The sequence below is a fragment of the Opisthocomus hoazin genome, unplaced genomic scaffold, assembly GCF_030867145.1.
Source record: "Opisthocomus hoazin isolate bOpiHoa1 unplaced genomic scaffold, bOpiHoa1.hap1 HAP1_SCAFFOLD_68, whole genome shotgun sequence".
NCBI lineage: Eukaryota > Metazoa > Chordata > Aves > Opisthocomiformes > Opisthocomidae > Opisthocomus > Opisthocomus hoazin.
Window position 1 is genome coordinate 664,627 of NW_027448716.1, and position 22,874 is coordinate 687,500.

The following is a 22,874-nucleotide window of genomic DNA, read 5'->3' on the forward strand; positions in this document are numbered from 1 at the left end:
TTTCCAGACCTTGCCAAAGTGCTATCCTCTCGTGAACTTTGCTCATTTTAATGTCATTTTAATACCAAAACACACCTCCATCCCGAATGCTCCCCGCCTCCGAGGTGCCACCACCCCTCTTCGAGTCTGCGCCCCCGATTTTTCGTAAACTCTACCTTTAAACGTGAAGCGAGAGAATTTTACCCCAATCATGATGAAAGATGTCTCAAATTCCACCTTAAATGCAGAAAGAACATAAAAACAGCCAGGGAAATGGGGGATTTTCGGAGAAGAAGATAACACCATGGATTTTTGGAGGAGAAGAAGATAACACCGTGAGCAAGTCAAGGGAATCTCCACCTCAGACTGCCTCCGACAGCCGGGATTGGCCGACGGGCTGAGCCTTGCTTCTCCCCGCCTTGGGACGCCGTGGGTGAGACTCAAACCGAGCGCTGTCCTCGGGAATCTTAGAAATCTCTCTGGAGAGCGGTTCCTTCGCTAAATCGAAGTTCATCCCTACAGGGACAGGTTGCAACCGTTGCATCAAGGTGGAACTGGCCCCTATCAACTGCTTGGACATAACCAGAGGTGGACAGCTGAAATCACAGCCATTTCATTCCTTGAAACCACAAAAACACAAATGTTGCTGTGGTTCTTCATGGTCTTGATGGACCCATCTATCTGTATTTTGTCACGAGAAGTTCTTCAGCATGCCCATCCTTCTCCTGTAGGTCCCACTGCCGTGTTTGTTCATTCCTGGGGGTGGATTCCAACGTGACAGACGCTCTGCTCAGCGTCCAGACAGAGATCCTGCTCCTGGAATCTTCTCCCTTCACCAGCGTAGCCAGGGGCCCACTGGGTGGGCAGGGCAGGGCAGGGCATCCCCCCACCCGGGACCTTCCCGCCGGCCAGGAGCACGCCAGGATCGGGGATCCAGGGGCCATCTCAAGGCTGCAGGAAGCCTGGTCCTGGCTGCTGGGAACTGTCCTGGTTCCCACAACGCTCTCCTTCTTCGGGCAAGCTGCAGGAGGACTCTGGAGGGCCACCACCCTCTGCTGCTCAGCCTCGGGTCCTGCTGCAAGCCACCACGGGTTGGGCCGGGTTTTGGCTGTGGGTCCCACGCCCAGAGTGCCCAGCAAGAGGAGAGCAGAGAGCACCGCTTCTTCTGAGCCCCTCTCAACGCTGGTGGGACCTTCTCTGAAATGGACCTTGTCTCCACAGCTCTCTGACGGGATCTGTCTCGCCGCATCGTGCTGCAGGGTGAGGAGAGGACACTGGGTGATGCCCTGCCACGCCACGGAAGCTCTCCCTGTCCCCAGGGGTCAGCGCCATGGACCAGGGACACCAGGCAGGGCTTGGGGCCGCTGGGCTGCGGGCGGGAACGGGCTGAAAGGGGTGAAGGTTCGGGGTGGGGGAGGTGGGTGGGCTGGTTTGCACAGGAGCTGCTTGTACCCACGCTGTTTCTCTTCTTCTTCTCTTCTTCTCTCTCTTCTTCTTCTCTTCTCTCTCTCTTCTTCTTTTCTCTCTCTCTTCTTCTTCTCTTCTCTCTCTCTTCTTCTCTGCGTCACCACAGCTTTCAGTCCCTATAAAACAGCCGTGCCTCCAGAAACGGGGTTCCTCCAGCTACGAGGTGCCTCCTCTGAAAGCAGAATCAGGCTCTGCTGCTCTGTCCCACCAATGTGCAAAGAACTCGGCAGCTCCAAGGGGTCCCTTCCACCACCGAGGCTCTGCCTTCAGCCCACACCTCTCCATATCTCCTCAGCTTTCAGTCCCTACAAAACAGCCGTGCCTCCAGAAACGGGGTTGCTCCAGCTACGTGGTGCCTCCTCTGAAAGCAGAATCAGGCTCTGGTGCTCTGTCCCACCCATGTGCAAAGAACTCAGCAGCTCCAAGGGGTCCCTTCCACCACCGAGGCTCTGCCTCAGCCCACACCTCTCCATATCTCCTCAGCTTTCAGTCCCTACAAAACAGCCGTGCCTCCAGAAACGGGGTTGCTCCAGCTACGTGGTGCCTCCTCTGAAAGCAGAATCAGGCTCTGCTGCTCTGTCCCACCAATGTGCAAAGAACTCGGCAGCTCCAAGGGGTCCCTTCCACCACCGAGGCTCTGCCTTCAGCCCACACCTCTCCGTATCTCCTCAGCTTTCAGTCCCTACAACACAGCCGTGCCTCCAGAAACGGGGTTGCTCCAGCTACGCTGGTGCCTCCTCTGAAAGCAGAACCAGGCTCTGCTGCTCCGTCCCACCGATGTGCAAAGAACTCGGCAGCTCCAAGGGGTCCTTTCCACCACCGAGGCTCTGCCTCAGCCCACACCTCTCCATATCTCCTCAGCTTTCAGTCCCTCTAAAACAGCCGTGCCTCCAGAAAAGGGGTTGCTCCAGCTATGAGGTTCCTCCTCTGAAAGCAGAATCAGGCTCTGCTGCTCTGTCCCACCCATGTGCAAAGAACTCGGCAGCTCCAAGAGGTCCCTTCCACCACCGAGGTTCTGCCTTCAGCCCAAACCTCTCCGTATCTCCTCCAGCACCTGCAGAGACGCTGCCCCAGGTGAGCTGCTTTGGGAAGGGATGGTTCTCCATGGGGAGGCAGAGGAACCCTTTCCCTCGGGGCAGAGGGTGAAGGCTCCTCCCCGGGGAGAGCTGGCAGGATCGAGCAGGGAGGTCATCGTGCTCTGTGGGGCAAATGACCATCCAGCCTAGTGCTAAAGCCCAGCTCTGATGCCAGCAGCCAAAGTTCTGCCGTGCCCTCGTCACCTCTCTGCGACCCACAAAGGCAGCAGCCAAGCAGATCCTTTGGGTTGTGAAGAGCATGGTCGTGACCACGCTCTCCCCTGGCAGGTGTGGAGGGCTGTTCTGGAGTTCATCAGGGAGCTGCTCAGCTCTGGGTCCCGGAGCTGCTGGCCATGGGATGTGGTGGGGCACATCTTCTCTGAGCTCAGACGGACCTCAGAGCAGGACCCCCGGGGCTTTGACCGGTGCCTGACCTGCGCTGAGAGCTTCCGCAGGCATCCTTGGCCATGGGGAGCTCCACGCTGCAGGGCCATCAGCGCCAGCGCTGCCCTTGAAGTGGCCTCCAAACGGCCGTTCCTCGTAGGTGTCTGTGCTGATACCGGTGGAGGTGTCCGTGGGTGCCCACAGGCACCTTCAGCAGCTCAGGGGCTTCTAGGGGATGAACATCCTCCATCCTTAAGTGCTGATGGACAACGGGCTGAGAGGTGGGCCAGGCTGGAGGAGCTTTCTGTGATGTTCCCATCCAATCACAGTCTGCGGGCCTGCGTCCCTCCTGGCAAGGGGACGGGTTGTCTGGCAGCCCCTTTGGTGGCATTTCCAGCTGGCTGTGGAGGAGATGAAGGCTGGGGGTGGCCGAGCCTCCCGCTGACGTGCCGAGGAGCTTCCCTCTGGCCAGAGCTTCCCTCTGGCTGGGAGATCTGCTTTGCTCCGAGGCTCGGGGAGGGTCTTCTTTGGGAGCAGGGCAAAGGAAGGTGTTTCTGGGTGCTCCTCTACATCTGTTGGGCTGGGCATGCTGCCTCCAGAGCTGGCACCAGGCTCAGCCCTGCTGAAGGGCACGTGCCTCACCTCTTCTTTGGTGGCACAACAGCAGCGTTTGGGTCCCAGGGGACCGTGCAGAGAAGCAGCAGCGCTCTCTGCTCCCAGTCACAGAATCACAGAATCACAGAATGGTAGGGGTTGGAAGGGACCTCTGTGGGTCATCTAGTCCAACCCCCCTGCCGAATCAGGGTCACCCACAGCAGGCTGCACAGGACCTTGTCCAGGCAGGTCTTGAATATCTCCAGAGAAGGAGACTCCACAACCTCCCTGGGCAGCCTGTTCCAGTGCTCCGTCACCCTCAGAGGGAAGAAGTTCTTCCTCATGTTCATCTGGAGCTTCCTCTGCTTCAGTTTGTGCCCATTGCCCCTTGTCCTGTCACTGGGGACCACTGAAAAGAGCTTGGGTCATCCAATCCCTCTAACAGCAGAGAGATGATTCTCCTAGACAACCTGCTTCTCCATGACAGACACGTAACGCACTCACCTGGAAAACCAATGACTGCGCTCCTTCTGAATCCTGTTCTGTTCCATCAGCTCCTTAGCAAAATCACCTGGAAACTCATTAAGCTTGGACTTTTCCTTCTGCCTGTTAAATAGTTTTGACCTTTACTACAATTCCAGTTGGACCTTTATTACAAGAAGACTCCACAAAACCAAACATGGCAGCAGGAGGGGAAGGAGGACCTAAACAATTACAGTTGGACCTTTATTACAAAAAACACATCACAAAACCAAACATGGCAGCAGGAGGGGAAGGAAGACCTAAAAAATTCCAGTTGGACCTTTATTAGAAGAAGACACCACAAAAACAAACGTGGCAGCAGGAGGGGAAGGAAGACCTAAACAATTCCAGTTGGACCTTTATTACACAAAGACACCACAAAACCAAACGTGGCAGCGGGAGGGGAAGGAAGACCTAAATGATTACAGTTGGACCTTTATTAGAAGAAGACACCACAAAACCAAACGTGGCAGCAGGAGGAGAAGGAAGACCTAAACAATTCCAGTTGGACCTTTATTACAAGAAGACACCACAAAACCAAACGTGGCAGCGGGAGGGGAAGGAAGACCTAAAAAATTCCAGTTGGACCTTTATTAGAAGAAGACAACACAAAACCAAACGTGGCAGCAGGAGGGGAAGGAAGACCTAAACAGGAAGACCTAAACAATTCCAGTTGGACCTTTATTTCAAGAAGACACCACAAAACCAAACGTGGCAGCAGGAGTGGAAGGAAGACCTAAACAGGAAGACCTAAACAATTCCAGTTGGACCTTTATTACAAGAAGACACCACAAAACCAAACATGGCAGCAGGAGGGGAAGGAAGACCTAAACAGTTACAGTTGGACCTTTATTACAAGAAGACACCACAAAACCAAACGTGGCAGCGGGAGGGGAAGGAAGACCTAAACAGGAAGACCTAAACAATTCCAGTTGGACCTTTATTACAAGAAGACACCACAAAACCAAACGTGGCAGCAGGAGGGGAAAAAAGACCTAAACAGGAAGACCTAAACAGTTCCAGTTGGACCTTTATTACAAGAAGACACCACAAAACCAAACATGGCAGCAGGAGGGGAAGGAAGACCTAAACAGGAAGACCTAAACAGTTCCAGTTGGACCTTTATTACAAGAAGACACCACAAAACCAAACATGGCAGCGGGAGGGGAAGGAAGACCTAAACAGGAAGACCTAAACAATTCCAGTTGGACCTTTATTACAAAAAGACACCACAAAACCAAACGTGGCAGCGGGAGGGGAAGGAAGACCTAAACAGGAAGACCTAAACAATTCCAGTTGGACCTTTATTACAAGAAGACACCACAAAACCAAACATGGCAGCAGGAGGGGAAGGAAGACCTAAACAGGAAGACCTAAACAATTCCAGTTGGACCTTTATTACAAGAAGACACCACAAAACCAAACATGGCAGCGGGAGGGGAAGGAAGACCTAAACAATTCCAGTTGGACCTTTATTACAAGAAGACACCACAAAACCAAACGTGGCAGCGGGAGGAGAAGGAAGACCTAAACAGGAAGACCTAAACAATTCCAGTTGGACCTTTATTACAAGAAGACACCACAAAAGCAAACGTGGCAGCAGGAGGGGAAGGAAGACCTAAATAATTCCAGTTGGACCTTTATTACAACAAGACACCACAAAACCAAACATGGCAGCACTAGGAGAAGGAAGACCTAAACAGGAAGACCTAAACAATTCCAGTTGGACCTTGATTACAAGAAGACACCACAAAACCAAACATGGCAGCAGGAGGGGAAGGAAGACCTAAACAGGAAGACCTAAACAATTCCAGTTGGACCTTTATTACAAGAAGACACCACAAAACCAAACATGGCAGCGGGAGGTGAAGGAAGACCTAAAGAACATCACACATGGTTGATGTATTTTAATGTAGGACCTCACGGGGTTGCAGACTTGGACTTCCAGGTTTTTAAATACTTCCCATTTACAGCGTTTCAACGTTTTTTATCCATTTCTCCATGGGGCAGTGGCCACGCCGTGTGCTGCTGAGGTGGACTCTGACTTCTCACAATATTGATGATAGAAACACCGTAGAAAAAATGTCATGTGGAAACACCTGGTCAGTTTGACCTAGAATTGTTCTTATTCTCATTAAAACACTCTTTCCTCAGTGCTAAAGACAAATAAAAGCCCTCAACGAGGTCTGACATAATGAAAGGATCGGTTCCAGGTTAGATTTTGGGTGAGAATATTGATTTTTTGGTGGTTTTTTTTTTCCAATGCTTTCGGAACTGCTGGCAACTTCAGATCAAAGGGCTCCTGGGGAAAACAAGTTCCTCTCTCAGGGTCAACCTGCACTGAGTGACTGACAAGGGAACCAAGCAAGAAACACCGCTGAGAAAGTTCTTGTGTGAGGAACGCTCCCAACTACTCAAAGTGTTCTCATCCAAAGTAGAAACCAAAACCAGAACTTCCAGTATTGTCTGGAAGTGTCACTGAAGACAGAGAGTCTGCTAGCGGGGAAGCTTGAGAAGAAGAATCCAACTTCAGCATTTTGGGGTCTTTTGTGTTCTGGTTGATCTCCAGATTTGCTTATCAGACAGGTCCAGGAGGTGCAACAGGCGTGAGGGATGGTGGCAGCTGCTGCTGAACGTTCTTAGGGAGCCTTTTGGTGTGGCCAGTTCCATTTCTGAAGTCGTTCACAGCCTGGAGGGAGAAGAACATTTACCACAAGTGACAGCAAAGTTCAGTAGACACACGAGCAGAAGCCTCCACGGAGCAAAATTGCTTGTGTGTTCCTGTAGATGCTGTCAATCCTCAAATAAATTAATGTACAGATATGGGTACCTATCACACTAAATGCTGATGTCAATCACTGGAAACTCTGTATTTAAAGTAATTTGGTGTCCATATGGAATTTGAAAGTCCATCTTAACCAAAAACCCGGCCTCCATTTGCCAGAACACCTCCAAAGAGTCATCAGCTTCTGTAACAACAGATCACATATTTCAAAAGTATCTTCAGCTGTATTCAAGTTGGCCTTGCTTAAAGAGCTGCAAATTAATAGAATCATGGAATGTTTTGGGTTGGAAGGGGTCTTTAGAGGTCTTCCAGCCCAACCCCCCTCCAGCGAGCAGGGACATCACCAACCAGACCAGGTTACTCAGCCCCCCGTCCACCCTGGCCTTGAACGTTTCCAGGAATGGGGCCTCCACCGCCTCTCTGCAGACCAGGTTACTCAGACCCCCGTCCAACCTGGCCTTGAATGTCTCCAGGAATGGGGCCTCCACCGCCTCTCTGCAGACCAGGTTACTCAGCCCCGTGTCCAACCTGGCCTTGAACGTTTCCAGGAATGGGGCCTCCACCGCCTCTCTGCAGACCAGGTTACTCAGACCCCCGTCCACCCTGGCCTTGAATGTTTCCAGGAACGGGGCCTCCACCGCCTCTCTGCAGACCAGGTTACTCAGACCCCCGTCCACCCTGGCCTTGAATGTTTCCAGGAATGGGGCCTCCACCGCCTCTCTGCAGACCAGGTTACTCAGCCCCGTGTCCAACCTGGCCTTGAATGTTTCCAGGAATGGGGCCTCCACCGCCTCTCTGCAGACCAGGTTAATCAGACCCCCGTCCAACCTGGCCTTGAATGTCTCCAGGAATGGGGCCTCCACCGCCTCTCTGCAGACCAGGTTAATCAGCCCCCCGTCCAACCTGGCCTTGAATGTTTCCAGGAATGGGGCCTCCACCGCCTCTCTGCAGACCAGGTTAATCAGACCCCCGTCCACCCTGGCCTTGAATGTCTCCAGGAATGGGGCCTCCACCGCCTCTCTGCAGACCAGGTAACTCAGCCCCGTGTCCAACCTGGCCTTGAATGTTTCCAGGAATGGGGCCTCCACCGCCTCTCTGCAGACCAGGTTACTCAGACCCCCGTCCACCCTGGCCTTGAATGTTTCCAGGAACGGGGCCTCCACCGCCTCTCTGCAGACCAGGTTACTCAGACCCCCGTCCAACCTGGCCTTGAATGTTTCCAGGAACGGGGCCTCCACCGCCTCTCTGCAGACCAGGTTACTCAGACCCCCGTCCACCCTGGCCTTGAATGTTTCCAGGAACGGGGCCTCCACCGCCTCTCTGCAGACCAGGTTACTCAGACCCCCGTCCACCCTGGCCTTGAATGTTTCCAGGAACGGGGCCTCCACCGCCTCTCTGCAGACCAGGTTACTCAGACCCCCGTCCACCCTGGCCTTGAATGTTTCCAGGAATGGGGCCTCCACCGCCTCTCTGCAGACCAGGTTACTCAGCCCCGTGTCCAACCTGGCCTTGAATGTTTCCAGGAATGGGGCCTCCACCGCCTCTCTGCAGACCAGGTTACTCAGACCCCCGTCCAACCTGGCCTTGAATGTCTTCAGGAATGGGGCCTCCACCGCCTCTCTGCAGACCAGGTTACTCAGACCCCCGTCCAACCTGGCCTTGAATGTCTCCAGGAATGGGGCCTCCACCGCCTCTCTGCAGACCAGGTTACTCAGCCCCCCGTCCACCCTGGCCTTGAATGTTTCCAGGAACGGGGCCTCCACCGCCTCTCTGCAGACCAGGTTAATCAGACCCCCGTCCGACCTGGCCTTGAATGTTTCCAGGAATGGGGCCTCCACCGCCTCTCTGCAGACCAGGTTACTCAGCCCCGTGTCCAACCTGGCCTTGAATGTTTCCAGGAATGGGGCCTCCACCGCCTCTCTGCAGACCAGGTTGCTCAGACCCCCGTCCAACCTGGCCTTGAATGTCTCCAGGAATGGGGCCTCCACCACCTCTCTGGGTAATCTGCTCCAGTGCTTCACCACCCTCGTTGTAAAAAAGTTCTTCCTTCTATCTGGTCTAAACCCACCCTCCTTAATTTAATATTTTCTTCCCTGTCAGCTTTTTACAGACAGACTTTTTGCACAAAGAGTTGATGTAGAAGTCATCGCGTTGCCTGGCGTAGGTGCTTGCTGGAAGCATCAGGAGAAACATCTGCCTGGTGACACGCTGGGCACGCGCGTTCCTCAGAGTCCAGCAACGCTGTTCTAACACCGGTGAAAATTTAGAATCATCAAAATGGTTTTTAGCCACGCTAAGGAGATGTTTGGGGTTCTAATCAGTTATGAAGTAGATGATTGACGGGTGTCTTGAGTGGAGGGCGTGAAGATATAAACGTTCAACCATGCCAAAAAATGTCGAATATGCAGCAAAGAACCGTAATTCTGAGGTGGTTTTAAGGATAATTTGCAAAATTAAGCAAGCTCACATCTCGGTTTGAAAGGATTCTGGACAATATTTTGAGGAAAAAAATCTGCCAGCTGATACAGCCCACCAAAACAGGAGGAGTTAAAGACTTGAAGTCTTTAAAGTCTTTCAGTCTTTAAAGACTCGCACGAAAATAACGCTAATTACACCGATCGACCTCGTAAAATGGAACAAAAAATTGTAAAAAGAAATAATGAGAATCACAGAATCACAGAATCACAGAATGGTAGGGGTTGGAAGGGACCTCCGTGGGTCATCTCGTCCAACCCTCCTGCCGAATCAGGGTCACCTACAGCAGGCTGCACAGGACCTTGTCCAGGCGGGTCTTGAATATCTCCAGAGAAGGAGACTCCACAGCCTCCCTGGGCAGCCTGGGCCAGAGCTCCGTCACCCTCAGAGGGAAGAAGTTCTTCCTCATCTTCAGCTGGAACTTCCTGTGCCTCACTTTGTGCCCATTGCCCCTTGTCCTGTCACTGGGCACCACTGAAAAGAGTCTGGCCCCGTCCTCGTGACACCCACCCTGCAGATATTTGTAGGCATTTCTAAGGTCCCCTCGCAGCCTTCTCTTCTTCAGGCTGAACAAGCCCAGTTCCCTCAACCTCTCCTCGTAGGGGAGATGCTCCAGTCCCCTCATCATCCTCGTAGCCCTGCGCTGGACTCTCTCCAGTAGCTCTTCATCCTTCTTGAACTGGGGAGCCCAGCACTGGACACAGCACTACAGATGGGGCCTCACCAGGGCAGTGTAGAGGGGAAGGAGAACCTCCCTCGTCCTGCTGGCCACACTCTTCTTGATGCACCCCAGGATCCCATTGGCTTTCTTGGCAGCCAGGGCACACTGCTGGCTCACGGTCAACCTGTCATCCACCAGGACACCCAGGTCCCTCTCCACAGAGCGGCTCTCCAGCAGGTCCACCCCAAGCTTGTACTGGTGCATGAGGTTGTTCCTCCCCAGGTGCAGGACCCTGCACTTGCCCTTGTTGAACCTCATCAGGTTCCTCTCTGCCCAGTTTTCCAGCATGTCCAGGTCACGCTGAATGGCAGCACAGCCTGCTGGTGTGTCCACCACCTATCCATGAGATAGTAAAGCAGCAACAGAGCCATTTTCCATCTTTTCATCAGAAAATGAAGAACTGAAAACATATTCGAGAAAAATATTTGCGTTTTGCTGAACCCTGTCGTGTCATGAACAACCCCATGCACCAACACAGGCTTGGGGTGGACCTGCTGGAGAGCAGCTCTGCGGAGAGGGACCTGGGTGTCCTGGTGGACGACAGGGTGACCGTGAGCCAGCAGCGTGCCCTAGCTGCCAAGAAAGCCAATGGGATCCTGGGGTGCATCAAGAAGAGTGTGGCCAGCAGGACGAGGGAGGTTCTCCTTCCCCTCTGCACTGCCCTGGTGAGGCCCCATCTGGAGTACTGTGTCCAGTTCTGGGCTCCCCAGTTCAAGAAAGATGAGGAGCTACTGGAGAGAGTCCAGCGCAGGGCTACGAGGATGAGGAGGGGGCTGGAGCATCTCTCCTGCGAGGAGAGGCTGAGGGAACTGGGCTTGTTCAGCCTGGACAAGAGAAGGGCTTTCTTGAGGGCTTCAACAGGAAGACCTTCAACAAAGACCCCCAAGGACCCCCCCAGCCCCATAGCGACCCCCCCAACGCCATAGCGACCTCCCCAGCCCCACAGAACCCCCCCCAGACCCCCGCAGTCCCATAGCAATCGCCAAGCTCTCACCTGAGGAGCCCTCAAAACCATCTCCAGACCCCAAAGAACCCCCCAACGACCCCCCCAAAGACCCCCAATGACCCCCCTCAGCCCCGTAGCGACCCCCCAGCCCCACAACGACCTCTCCAGCTACATAGAATTCCCCCAGAGCACCCCAGCCCCATAGCGACCACCAAGCTCTCACCTGAGGAGCCTTCAAAACCATCTCCAGACCCCCAAGAACCCCTCGAAGACCTCCCCAAAGACCCCCAAGGACCCCTCTCAGCCCCATAGCGACGCCACCAGCCCCATAGCGACCCCCCCAGAAGCACAGAACCCCCCCAGATCCCCCCAGCCCAATAGCAACCACCAAGCTCTCACCTGAGGAGCCCTCAAAACCATCTCCAGACGCCAAAGAACGGCCCAAAGACCCTCCCAAAGACCCCAAGGACCCCCCTCAGCCCCGTAGTGACCCCCCCAGCCCCACAGCGACCTCCCCAGACCCATAGAATCCCCCCCAGAACCCCCAAGCCCCATAGCAACCACAAAGCTCTCACCTCAGGAGCCCTCAAAACCATCTCCAGATGCCCAAGAACCCCCCAAAGACCCCCAAGGACCCCCCTCAGCGCAATAGCGACCCCCCCAGCCCCATAGCGACCTCCCCAGCCCCACAGAACCCACCCCAGATCCCCCCAGCCCCATAGCAACCACCAAGCTCTCACCTGAGGAGCCCTCAAAACCACCTCCAGACCCCCAAGAACCACCCAAAGACCCCCCCAAAGACCCCCAAGGAACCCCCTCAGCCACATAGCGACCCCCCAGCCCCATAGCGACCTCCCCAGCCCCACAGAACCCCCCCCAGATCCCCGCAGCCCCATAGCGACCACCAAGCTCTCACCTGAGGAGCACTCAAAACCATCTCCAGACCCCCAAGAACCCCTCAAAGACCTCCCCAAAGACCCCCAAGGACCCCTCTCAGCCCCATAGCGACCCCCCCAGCCCCATAGCGACCCCCCCAGAAGCACAGAACCCCCCCCAGATCCCCCCAGCCCCATAGCAACCACCAAGCTCTCACCTGAGGAGCCCTCAAAACCATCTCCAGACGCCAAAGAACCGCCCAAAGACCCTCCCAAAGACCCCCAAGGACCCCCCTCAGCCCCGTAGTGACCCCCCCAGCCCCACAGCGACCTCCCCAGACCCATAGAATCCCCCCCAGAACCCCCAAGCCCCATAGCAACCACAAAGCTCTCACCTCAGGAGCCCTCAAAACCATCTCCAGATGCCCAAGAACCCCCCAAAGACCCCCAAGGACCCCCCTCAGCGCAATAGCGACCCCCCCAGCCCCATAGCGACCTCCCCAGCCCCACAGAACCCACCCCAGATCCCCCCAGCCCCATAGCAACCACCAAGCTCTCACCTGAGGAGCCCTCAAAACCACCTCCAGACCCCCAAGAACCACCCAAAGACCCCCCCAAAGACCCCCAAGGAACCCCCTCAGCCACATAGCGACCCCCCAGCCCCATAGCGACCTCCCCAGCCCCACAGAACCCCCCCCAGATCCCCGCAGCCCCATAGCGACCACCAAGCTCTCACCTGAGGAGCACTCAAAACCATCTCCAGAACCCAAAGAACCCCCCAAAGACCCCCAAGGTCCTCCCCAGCCCCATAGCGACACCCCCAGCCCCATAGCGACCCCCCCAGCCCCACAGAAACCCCCCCAGATCCCCCCAGCGCCATAGCGACCACCAAGCTCTCACCTGAGGAGCCCTCAAAACCATCTCCAGACCTCCAAGAACCCCCCAAAGACCCCCCCAAAGACCCCCAAGGACCCCCCTCAGCCCCATAGCGACCCCCCCAGCCCCACAGCGACCTCCCCAGCCCCACAGAACCCCCCCCAGATCCCCGCAGCCCCATAGCGACGCCCCAAGCCTCACAGCGACCTCCCAAGCCCCACAGAATCCCCTCCAAATCCCCCCAGCCCCACAGCAACCACCAAGCTCTCACCTGAGGAGCCCTCAAAACCATCTCCAGACCCCCAAGAACCCCCCAAAGAACCCCCCAAAGACCCCCAAGGACCCCCCTCAGCCCCATAGCGACCTCCCTAGCCCCATAGCGACCTCCCCAGCCCCACAGAACCCCCCCGAGATCCCCCCAGCCCAATAGCGACCACCAAGCTCTCACCTGAGGAGCCCTCAAAGCCATCTCTAGACCCCCAAGAACCCCCCAAAGACCCCCAAGGACCCCCCTCAGCCCCACAGCGACCTCCCCAGCCCCATAGCGACCTCCCCAGAAGCACAGAACCCCCCCCAGATCCCCCCAGCCCCATAGCGACCACCAAGCTCTCACCTGAGGAGCCCTCAAAACCATCTGCAGGCCCGCAAGAACCCCCCAAAGACCCCCCCAAAGACCCCCCTCAGCCCCATAGCGACCCCCCAGACCCACAACGACCTCTCCAGCCCCACAGAATCAACCCCAGATCCCCCCAGCCCCATAGCGACCACCAAGCTCTCACCTGAGGAGCCGTCAAAACCATCTCCAGACGCCAAAGAACCCCCCAAAGACCCCCCCCAAAGACCCCCAATGACCCCCCCCAGCGCCATAGAGACCCCCCCAGCCCCATAGCGACCGCCCCAGCCCCATAGCGACCTCCCCAGACCCACAGACCCCCCCCCAGATCCCCCCAGCACCATAGCGACCACCAAGCTCTCATCTCAGGAGCCCTCCAAACCATCTCCAGAGCCCCAAGAACCCCCCAAAGACCCCCAAGGACCCCCCTCAGCCCCATAGCGACCCCCCCAGCCCCACAGCGACCTCCCCAGACCCACAGAACCCCCCCCAGACCTCCCAGCCCCATAGCGACCACCAAGCTCTCACCTGAGGAGCCCTCAAAACCATCTCCAGACCCCCAAGAACTCCCCAAAGACCCTCCCAAAGACCCCCAAGGACCTCCCTCAGCCCCATAGCGACCCCCCCAGCCCCATAGCGTCCCCCCCAGAAGCACAGAATCAACCCCAGATCCCCCCAGCCCCATAGCGACCACCAAGCTCTCACCTGAGGAGCCCTCAAAACCACCTCCAGACCCCCAACAACCCCCCAAAGACCCCCCAATGACCTTCCCAGCCCCATAGCGACCCCCCCAGCCCCATAGCGACCTCCCCAGCCCCACAGAACCCCCCCCAGACCTTCTGGCCTCCAGGAGCAGCAGCTGAAGGTCCTGGGCAGCAGCTCCAGGTCCCTCCCCAGGAGCTGCCCCAGGGCTTCTGTGGGCAGGGAGGGTCCCAGTGCCTCCCAGTTCATCCCAGTCCCCCCCCGGTCCCTCCCAGTCCCTCCCAGTCCCCCCCAGTCCCTCCCAGTCCCTTCCAGTCCCCCCCAGTCCCTCCCAGTCCCTCCCAGTCCCCTCCCAGTCCCCCCCAGTCCCTCCCAGTCCCCCCCAGTCCCTCCCAGTCCCTTCCCAGTCCCCCCCAGTCCCTCCCAGTCCCCTCCCAGTTCCCCCCGGTACCTCCCGGTCCCTCCCAGTCCCTTCCCAGTCCCCCCCAGTCCCCTCCCAGTCCCTCCCAGTCCCTCCCAGTCCCCTCCCAGTGCCCCCCAGTCCCTCCCAGTTCCCCCCGGTACCTCCCAGTGCCTCCCAGTGCCTCCCAGTCCCCCCCAGTCCCCTCCCAGTCCCTCCCAGTCCCTCCCAGTCCCTTCCCAGTCCCTCCCAGTCCCTTCCCATTTCCTCCCAGTCCCTCCCAGTCCCCTCCCAGTCCCTCCCACTCCCCCCCAGTCCCCCCCAGTCCCCTCCCAGTCCCTCCCAGTCCCTCCCAGTCCCCTCCCAGTCCCCCCCAGTCCCTCCCAGTCCCCTCCCGGTCCCTCCAGGTCCCTCCCAGTCCCCTCCCAGTCCTCTCCCAGTCCCTCCCAGTCCCTCCCAGTCCCCCCCAGTCCCTCCCAGTCCCTGCCATGTTGAGTGGGATGTGGAGCTGCACGGCTCCTCAGGTGAGAGCTTGGTGGTCGCTATGGGGCTGGGGGGGTCTGGGGGGGGTCACTTGGGGGTCCCGGGGGTCACTTATGTGACCGGGGGGTCACTTAGGGGTCACTTAGGGGTCGGAAGGGTCACTTATGGGTCCGTGGGGGGAACACTTGGGGGTCCCGGGGATCGGTTATGGGTCTGGGGGGGAAACTTATGGGTCCCAGAGACCACTTATGGGTCCGGGGGTGTCACTTGTGGGTCTGGGGGGGCAGTTGTGGGTCCCAGGGGTCACTTGGGGGTCCCAAGGGTCACTTGTGGGTCCGGGGGGGGTCACTTGTGGGTCTGGGGTGGGCACTTGTGGGTCCCAGGGGTCACTTATGGGTCCCAGAGATCACTTATGGGTCCCAGGGGTCACTTGTGGGTCCGAGGCGGGACACTTGGGGATCCCAGGGATCACTTGGGGGTCCCCGGGGGTCACTTATGGGTCTGGGGGGGGGCACTTATGGGTCCGGGGGGGCACTTGGGGGTCTCCGGGGGTCACTTATGGGTCCCAGAGACCACTTATGGGTCCAGAGGGGTCACTTGTGGGTCCGGGGGGTCACTTGTGGGTCCCAGGGGTCACTTATGTGACCGGGGGGTCACTTAGGGGTCACTTAGGGGTCGGAAGGGTCACTTATGGGTCCGGGGGGGGAACACATGGGGGTCCCGGGGATCGGTTATGGGTCGGGGGGGGAAACTTATGGGTCCCAGAGACCACTTATGGGTCCGGGGGGGTCATTTGGGGTCTGGGGGGGCACTTGTGGGTCCCCGGTGCTCACCTATGGGTCCGGGGGGGCGACACTTGGGGGTCTCGGGGGTCGGTTATGGGTCTGGGGGGGCACTTGTGGGTCCCAGGGGTCACTTGTGGGTCCGGGGGGGGTCACTTGTGGGTCTGGGGTGGGCTTTTGTGGGTCCCAGGGGTCACTTATGGGTCCGGGGGGGAGCACTTATGGGTCCTCGGGGGTCACTTGTGGGTCCCGAGATCACTTATGGGTCCCAGGGGTCACTTGTGGGTCCGGGGCGGGACACTTGGGGGTCCCAGGGATCACTTGGGGGTCCCCGGGGGTCACTTCTGGGTCTGGGGGGGGCACTTATGGGTCCGGGGGGGCACTTGTGGGTCTGGGGGGGGCCATTGGTGGGTCTGGGGGGGGCCATTGGTGGGTCTGGGGGGGGCACTTATTGGTCTGGGGGGGCACTTGGGGGTCCCCGGGGGTCACTTATGGGTCCGGGGGGGGGACACTTGTGGGTCCGGGGGGGGCACTTGTGGATCTGGGGGGGGGGCACTTGGGGGTCCCCGGGGGTCATTTATGGGTCCGGGGGGGGGACACTTGGGGGTCCCGGGGGTCGGTTATGGGTCTGGGGGGGCACTTGTGGGTCCGGGGGGGCACTTATGGGTCCCAAGAGTCACTTATGGGTCCGGGGGGTCAGTTGTGGGTCTGGGGGGGGCACTTGGGGGTCCCCGGGGGTCATTTATGGGTCCGGGGGTGGGAATACTTCGGGGTCTCGGGGGTCACTTATGGGTCCCAGAGACCACTTATGGGTCCGGGGGGGTCACTTGTGGGTCCGGGGGGGTCACTTGTGGGTCTGGGGGGGCCACTTGTGGGTCCCAGGGGTCACCTGTGGGTCCGGGGGGAGAACACTTAGGGGTCCCCAGAGTCACTTATGGGTCCAGGGGGTCACTTGTGGGTCCGGGGGGGGCACTTGTGGGTTCGGGGGGGGGCACTTGTGGGTCCCCGGGGGTCAGTTATGGGTCGGTGGGGGGACACCTGGGGGTCCCGGGGGTCCCTTATGGGTCCCAGAGACCACTTATGGGTCCGGGGGGGTCACTTATGGGTCCGGGGGGGGTCACTTGTGGGTCTGGGGGGTCGGTTATGGGTCTGGGGGGGGCACTTATGGGTCTGGGGGGGCACTTGTGGGGCTGGGGGCGACACTTGGGGGTCTCGGGGGTCGGTTATGGGTCTGGGGGGACACTTGTGGGTCCCAGGGGTCACTTGTGGGTCCCAAGGGTTACTTGTGGGTCCGGGGGGGTCACTTGTGGGTCTGGGGTGGGCACTTGTGGGTCCCCGGGGGTCACTTGTGGGTCCCGAGATCACTTATGGGTCCCAGGGGTCACTTGTGGGTCCGGGGCGGGACACTTGGGGGTCCCAGGGATCACTTGGGGGTCCCCGGGGGTCACTTCTGGGTCTGGGGGGGGCACTTATGGGTCCGGGGGGGCACTTGAGGTTCTGGGGGGGGCCATTGGTGGGTCCGGGGGGGCACTTGTGGGTCTGGGGGGGGCACTTGTGGGTCCGGGGGGGTCACTTGGGGGTCCCCGGGGGTCACTTATGGGTCTGGGGGGGGCACTTATGGGTCCGGGGGGGCACTTCTGGGGCTGGGGGGAACCACTTGGGGGTCCCCGGGGGTCACTTATGGGTCCGGGGGGGGGACACTTGGGGGTCCCGGGGGTCGGTTATGGGTCTGGGGGGGCACTTGGGGGTCCGGGGGGGCACTTATGGGTCCCAGGGATCACTTGTGGGTTCCAGGTATCACTTATGGGTCCGGGGGGTCACTTATGGGTCCGGGGGGAGACACTTGGGGGTCCCGGCGGTCGGTTATGGGTCTGGGGGGGGCACTTATGGGTCCGGGGGGTCACTTGTGGGTCCGGGAGGGGGGACACTTGGGGGTCCCGGGGGTCGGTTATGGGTCTGGGGAGGTCACTTATGGGTCCTCGGGGGTCACTTATGGGTCCGGGGGGGGGACACTTGGGGGTCTCGGGGGTCGGTTATGGGTCTGGGGGGGGCACTTATGGGTCCCAGGGATCACTTGGGGGTCCCCGGGGGTCACTTATGGGTCCGGGGGGTCACTTATGGGTGGGGGGGGACACACTTGGGGAACCCGGGGGTCGGTTATGGGTCTGGGGGGGGGCACTTATGGGTCTGGGGGGGGGCACTTGGGGGTCCCCGGGGGTCACTTAGGGGTCCCAGAGAGCACTTATGGGTCAGGGGGTGTCACTTGTGGGTCTGGGGGGGGGACACATGGGGGTCCCTAGAGTCACTTATGGGCCGGGGGGTCACTTAGGGGTCACTTAGGGGTCCCAGGGGGACACTTATGGGTCCGGGGGGTCACTTGTGGGTCTGGGGGGGTCACTTGTGGGTCCCAGGGGTCACTTGGGGGTCCCAGGGGTTACTTGTGGGTCCCCGGGGGTCACTTATGGGTCCGGGGCGGGGGGGACACTTGGGGGTCCCGGGGGTCAGTTATGGGTCTGGGGGGAGCACTTATGGGTCCCAAGAATCACTTGGGGGTCCCAGGGGTCACTTGTGGGTCCCAGGGGTCACTTATGGGTCCGGGGGTCACTTATGGGTCACTTAGGGGTCCCGGGGGGTCACTTGTGGGTCCCGGGGTTCACTTATGGGTCCGGGGAGTCACTTAGGGGTCAGTTAGGGGTCCCAGGGAGACACTTATGGGTCCGGAGTGTCACTTGTGGGTCTGGGAGGGTCGCTTGTGGGTCCCGGGGGTCGGTTATTGGTGTGGGGGGGGGCACTTATGGGTCCCAGGGATCACCTGGGGGTCCCAGGGGTCACTTATGGGTCCGGGGGGTCACTTATGGGTCACTTAGGGGTCCCCGGGGGTCACTTATGGGTCCGGGGGGGCAGTTATGGGTCCCAGGGGTCACTTATGGGTCCGGGGGGGGGACACTTGGGGGTCTCGGGGGTCGGTTATGGGTCTGGGGGGGGCACTTATGGGTCCCAGGGATCACTTGGGGGTCCCCGGGGGTCACTTATGGGTCCGGGGGGGGACACTTGGGGGTCCCAGGAGTCACTTGGGGGTCTGGGGGGGCACTTGTGGGTCTGGGGGGGCACTTGGGGGTCCCCGGGGGTCACTTATGGGTCACAGAGACAACTTATGGGTCCGGGGGGTCACTTGTGGGTCCAGGGGTCACTTATAGGTCCGGGGGGTCACTTGTGGGACTGGGGGGGGCACTTGTGGGTCCCAGGGGTCACTTGGGGGTCCCAAGGGTAACTTGTGGGTCCGGGGGGGGTCACTTGTGGGTCCGGGGGGACACTTATGGGTCCGGGGGAGGAACACTTGGGGGTCCCGGGGGGACACTTATGGGTCGGGGGGGGTCACTTGTGGGTCTGGGGGGCACTTGTGGGTCCCAGGGCTCAGTTGTGGGTCCCCGGGGGTCACTTATGGGTCCGGGGGGGGACACTTGGGGGTCCGGGGGTCGGTCATGGGTGTGGGGGGGGGACACTTGGGGGTCCCAAGAGTCACTTATGGGTCCGGGGGGTCACTTGTGGGTCCGGGGGGGATCACTTATGGGTCTGGGGGAGCACTTGGGGGTCCGGGGGGCACTTATGGGTCCCAGGGATCACTTGGGGTTCTCAGGGGGACACTTATGGGTCCGGGGGGTCACTTATGGGTCATGGGGGGGACACTTGGGGGTCCCCGGGTGTCGGTTATAGGTCCGGGGGGGGACATTTGTGGGTCCGGAGGTCACTTGTGGGTCTGGGGGGGGCACTTATGGGTCACTTAGGGGTCCTAGGGGGACACTTATGGGTCAGGGGGGGCACTTGTGTGTCTGGGGGGGGCACTTGGAGGTCCCCGGGGGTCACTTGGGGGTCCCAGGGGTCACTTATGGGTCCGGGGGGTCACTTATGGGTCCCAGGGGTCACTTGGGGATCCCAAGGGTCACTTGTGGGTCCGGGGGGTCACTTATGGGTCCCAGGAGTCACTTGGGGGTCCCAAGGGTCACTTGTGGGTCCGGGGTGGGGTCACTTGTGGGTCTGGGGGGGCACTTGTGTGTCCCAGGGGTAACTTGGGGGTCCCTGAGGGTCACTTATGGGTCCGGGGGGGGACACTTGGGGGTCCGGGGGTCGGTTATGGGTCTGGGGGGGGACACTTGGGGGTCCCCAGAGTCACTTATGGGTCCGGGGGGTCACTTGTGGGTCTAGGGGGGCCACTTGTGGGTCCCAGGGATTACTTGTGGGTCTGGGGGGGTCACTTGTGGGTCCGGGGTGGGGGGCGACACGTGGGGGTCCCAAGAGTCACTTATGGGTCCGGGGGGTACACTTGGGGGTCCAAGGGTCACTTATGGGCCCGGGTAGGGGGTCACTTGTGGGTCCGGGGGGGTACTTGTGGGTCTTGGGGGGACACTTGGGGGTCCCGGGGGTCGGTTATGGGTCCGGGGGGTCACTTATGGGTCACTTAGGGGTCCCGGGGGGGCACTTAGGGGTCACTTAGGGGTCCCAGGGGGACACTTATGGGTCCGGGGGGGATCACTTGTGGGTCTGGGGGGGGCACTTGTGGGTCCCAGGGGTCACTTGGGGGTCCCAGGGGTCACTTGTGGGTCCGGGCGGAGTCACTTGTTGGTCTGGGAGGGCACTTGTGGGTCCCAGGGGTCACTTGTGGGTCCTCGGGGGTCACTTATGGGTCGGGGGGGGGACACACTTGGGGGTCTCGGGGGTCGGTTATGGTTCTGGGGGGGGCACTTGTGGGTCTGGGGGAGGCACTTGTGTGTCCGGGGGGCCACTTGGGGGTCCGGGGGGGCACTTATGGGTCCCAGGGATCACTTGGGGGTCCCAGGGGTCACTTATGGGTCCGGGGGGGCACTTGGGGGTCGCCGGGGGTCACTTATGGGTCCGGGGGGTCACTTGTGGGTCTGGGGGGGCACTTGGGGGTCCCCGGGGGTCACTTATGGGTCCCAGAGAGCATTTATGGGTCCGGGGGGGGTCACTTATGGGTCATGGGGGGACACTTGGGGGTCCCCGGGGGTCGGTTATGGGTCCGGGGGTCACTTGTGGGTCTGGGGGGGGCACTTATGGGTCACTTAGGGGTCCTAGGGGGACACTTATGGGTCAGGGGGGGCACTTGTGTCTCTGGGCGGGGCACTTGGAGGTCCCTGGGGGTCACTTGTGGGTCCCAGGGGTTCACTTATGGGTCCGGGGGGTCACTTATGGGTCCCAGGGGTCACTTGGGGGTCCCAAGGGTCACTTGTGGGTCCCGGGTGGGGTCACTTGTGGGTCTGGGGGAGCACTTGGGGGTCCCTGGGGGTCAGTTATGGGTCCCCGAGACCACTTGTGGGTCCGGGGGGTCACTTATGGGTCGGGGGGGGCGCTTGGGGGTCCCGGGGGTCCGTTGTGGGTGCGGGGAGGAGCACTTCTGGGTCTGGGGGGGTCACTTGGGGTTTTCTGGACGTTACTTATGGGTCCCAGAGAACACTTATGGGTCGGGGTGGTCACTTGTGGGTCTGGGGGGGCACTTGTGGGTTCCAGGGGTTACTTGGGGGTCCCTAGGGTCACTTGTGGGTCTGGGGGGGGTCACTTGTGGGTCTGGGGGGGCACTTGGGGGTCCCCGGGTGTCACTTATGGGTCCGGGGGGGGACACTTGAGGGTCCCGGGGGTCGGTTATGGGTCTGGGGGGCACTTGGGGGTCCGGGGCTGCACTTATGGGTCCGGGGGGTCACTTATGGGTCCCAGAGACCACTTATGGGTCCGGGGGGTCACTTAGGGGTCACTTAAGGGTCACTTAAGGGTCCCAGGGGGACACTTATGGGTCCTGGGGGGGGGAAACTTGGGGGTCCTGGGGGTCGGTTGTGGGTCTGGAGGGGTCACTTGTGGGTCTGGGGGGGCACTTGTGGGTCCCCGGGGGTCACTTGTGGGTCCGGGGGGGGACTCACTTGGGGGTCCCGGGGTTCGGTTATGGGGGGGGGGGGGAGACACTTGGGGGTCCCATGAGTCACTTATGGGTCCGGGGGGTCACTTGTGGGTCTGGGGGGGTACTTGGGGGTCCCCAGGGGTCACTTATGGGTCCGGGGGGCCACTTAGGGGTCACTTAGGGGTCCCAGGGGGAGACTTATGGGTCCGGGGGTTCACTTGTGGGTCTGGGGGGGGCACTTGTGGGTCCAGAGGTCACTTGTGGGTTCGGGGGGTCACTTGTGGGTCCCAGAGGTCTCTTATGGGTCTGGGTGGGGGACACTTGGGGGTCCCGGGGGTCGGTTGTGGGTCTCGGGGGGGCACTTATGGGTCTGGGGGCGCAGTTGGGGTTCCCAGGGGTGAAGGTGGGGGTCCCCGGGTCACGTGGTGGCGCCAGAGATCACGTGGGGGGGGGTTGTGGGATCACGTGGGGGGGCAGGGGCGGAGATAGCGGAGGCCCCGCCCACCGTGTAGGAGGCCCGGGAGAGGCTGGGAGGTGATTGGGGGGGACTGGGGGGGACTGGGAGAGACTGGGGGCACTTATGGGTCCCAGGGGTCACTTGGGGGTCCGGGGGGGGTCACTTGTGGGTCTGGGGGGGGCCCTTGAGGGTCCCCGTGGGTCACTTGGGGGTCCGGGGGGCCACTTGGGGGTCCGGGGGGGCACTTATGGGTCCCAGGGATCACTTGGGGGTCCCAGGGGCACACTTATGTGTCTGGGGGGGGGACACTTGTGGGTCCCGGGGGTCGGTTATGGGTCCGGGGGGTCACTTGTGGGTCACTTAGGGGTCCCGGGGGGTCTACCCGTTTTGGCGGCAGGAAGACCAGGTCTACCCGTTCTGCCCGCAGGGAGGCCAGGTCTACCCAACTGGCGGCAGGGAGAACAGGTCTACCCGTTTTACCTGCAGTGAGGCCAGGTCTACCCGTTTTGCCGGCAGGGATGCCAGGTCTACCCGCTTCCGGCAGGGATGCCAGGTCTACCCGGTTCCAGGCAGGGAGGCCTCGTCTACCCGTTCTGCCGGCAGGGAGGCCAGGTCTACCCGTTTTACCGGCAGGGATGCCAGGTCTACCCGCTTCCGGCAGGGATGCCAGGTCTACCCGGTTCCAGGCAGGGAGGCCTCGTCTACCCGTTCTGCCGGCAGGGAGGCCAGGTCTACCCGTTTTACCGTCCGCCGGGTCCGGTGTGCCCGATGTGGCCGCCGGAGCTGCCGGCGGAAAGGGATGCCTCGTCTACCTCGCTCCGGCGGGACTTTG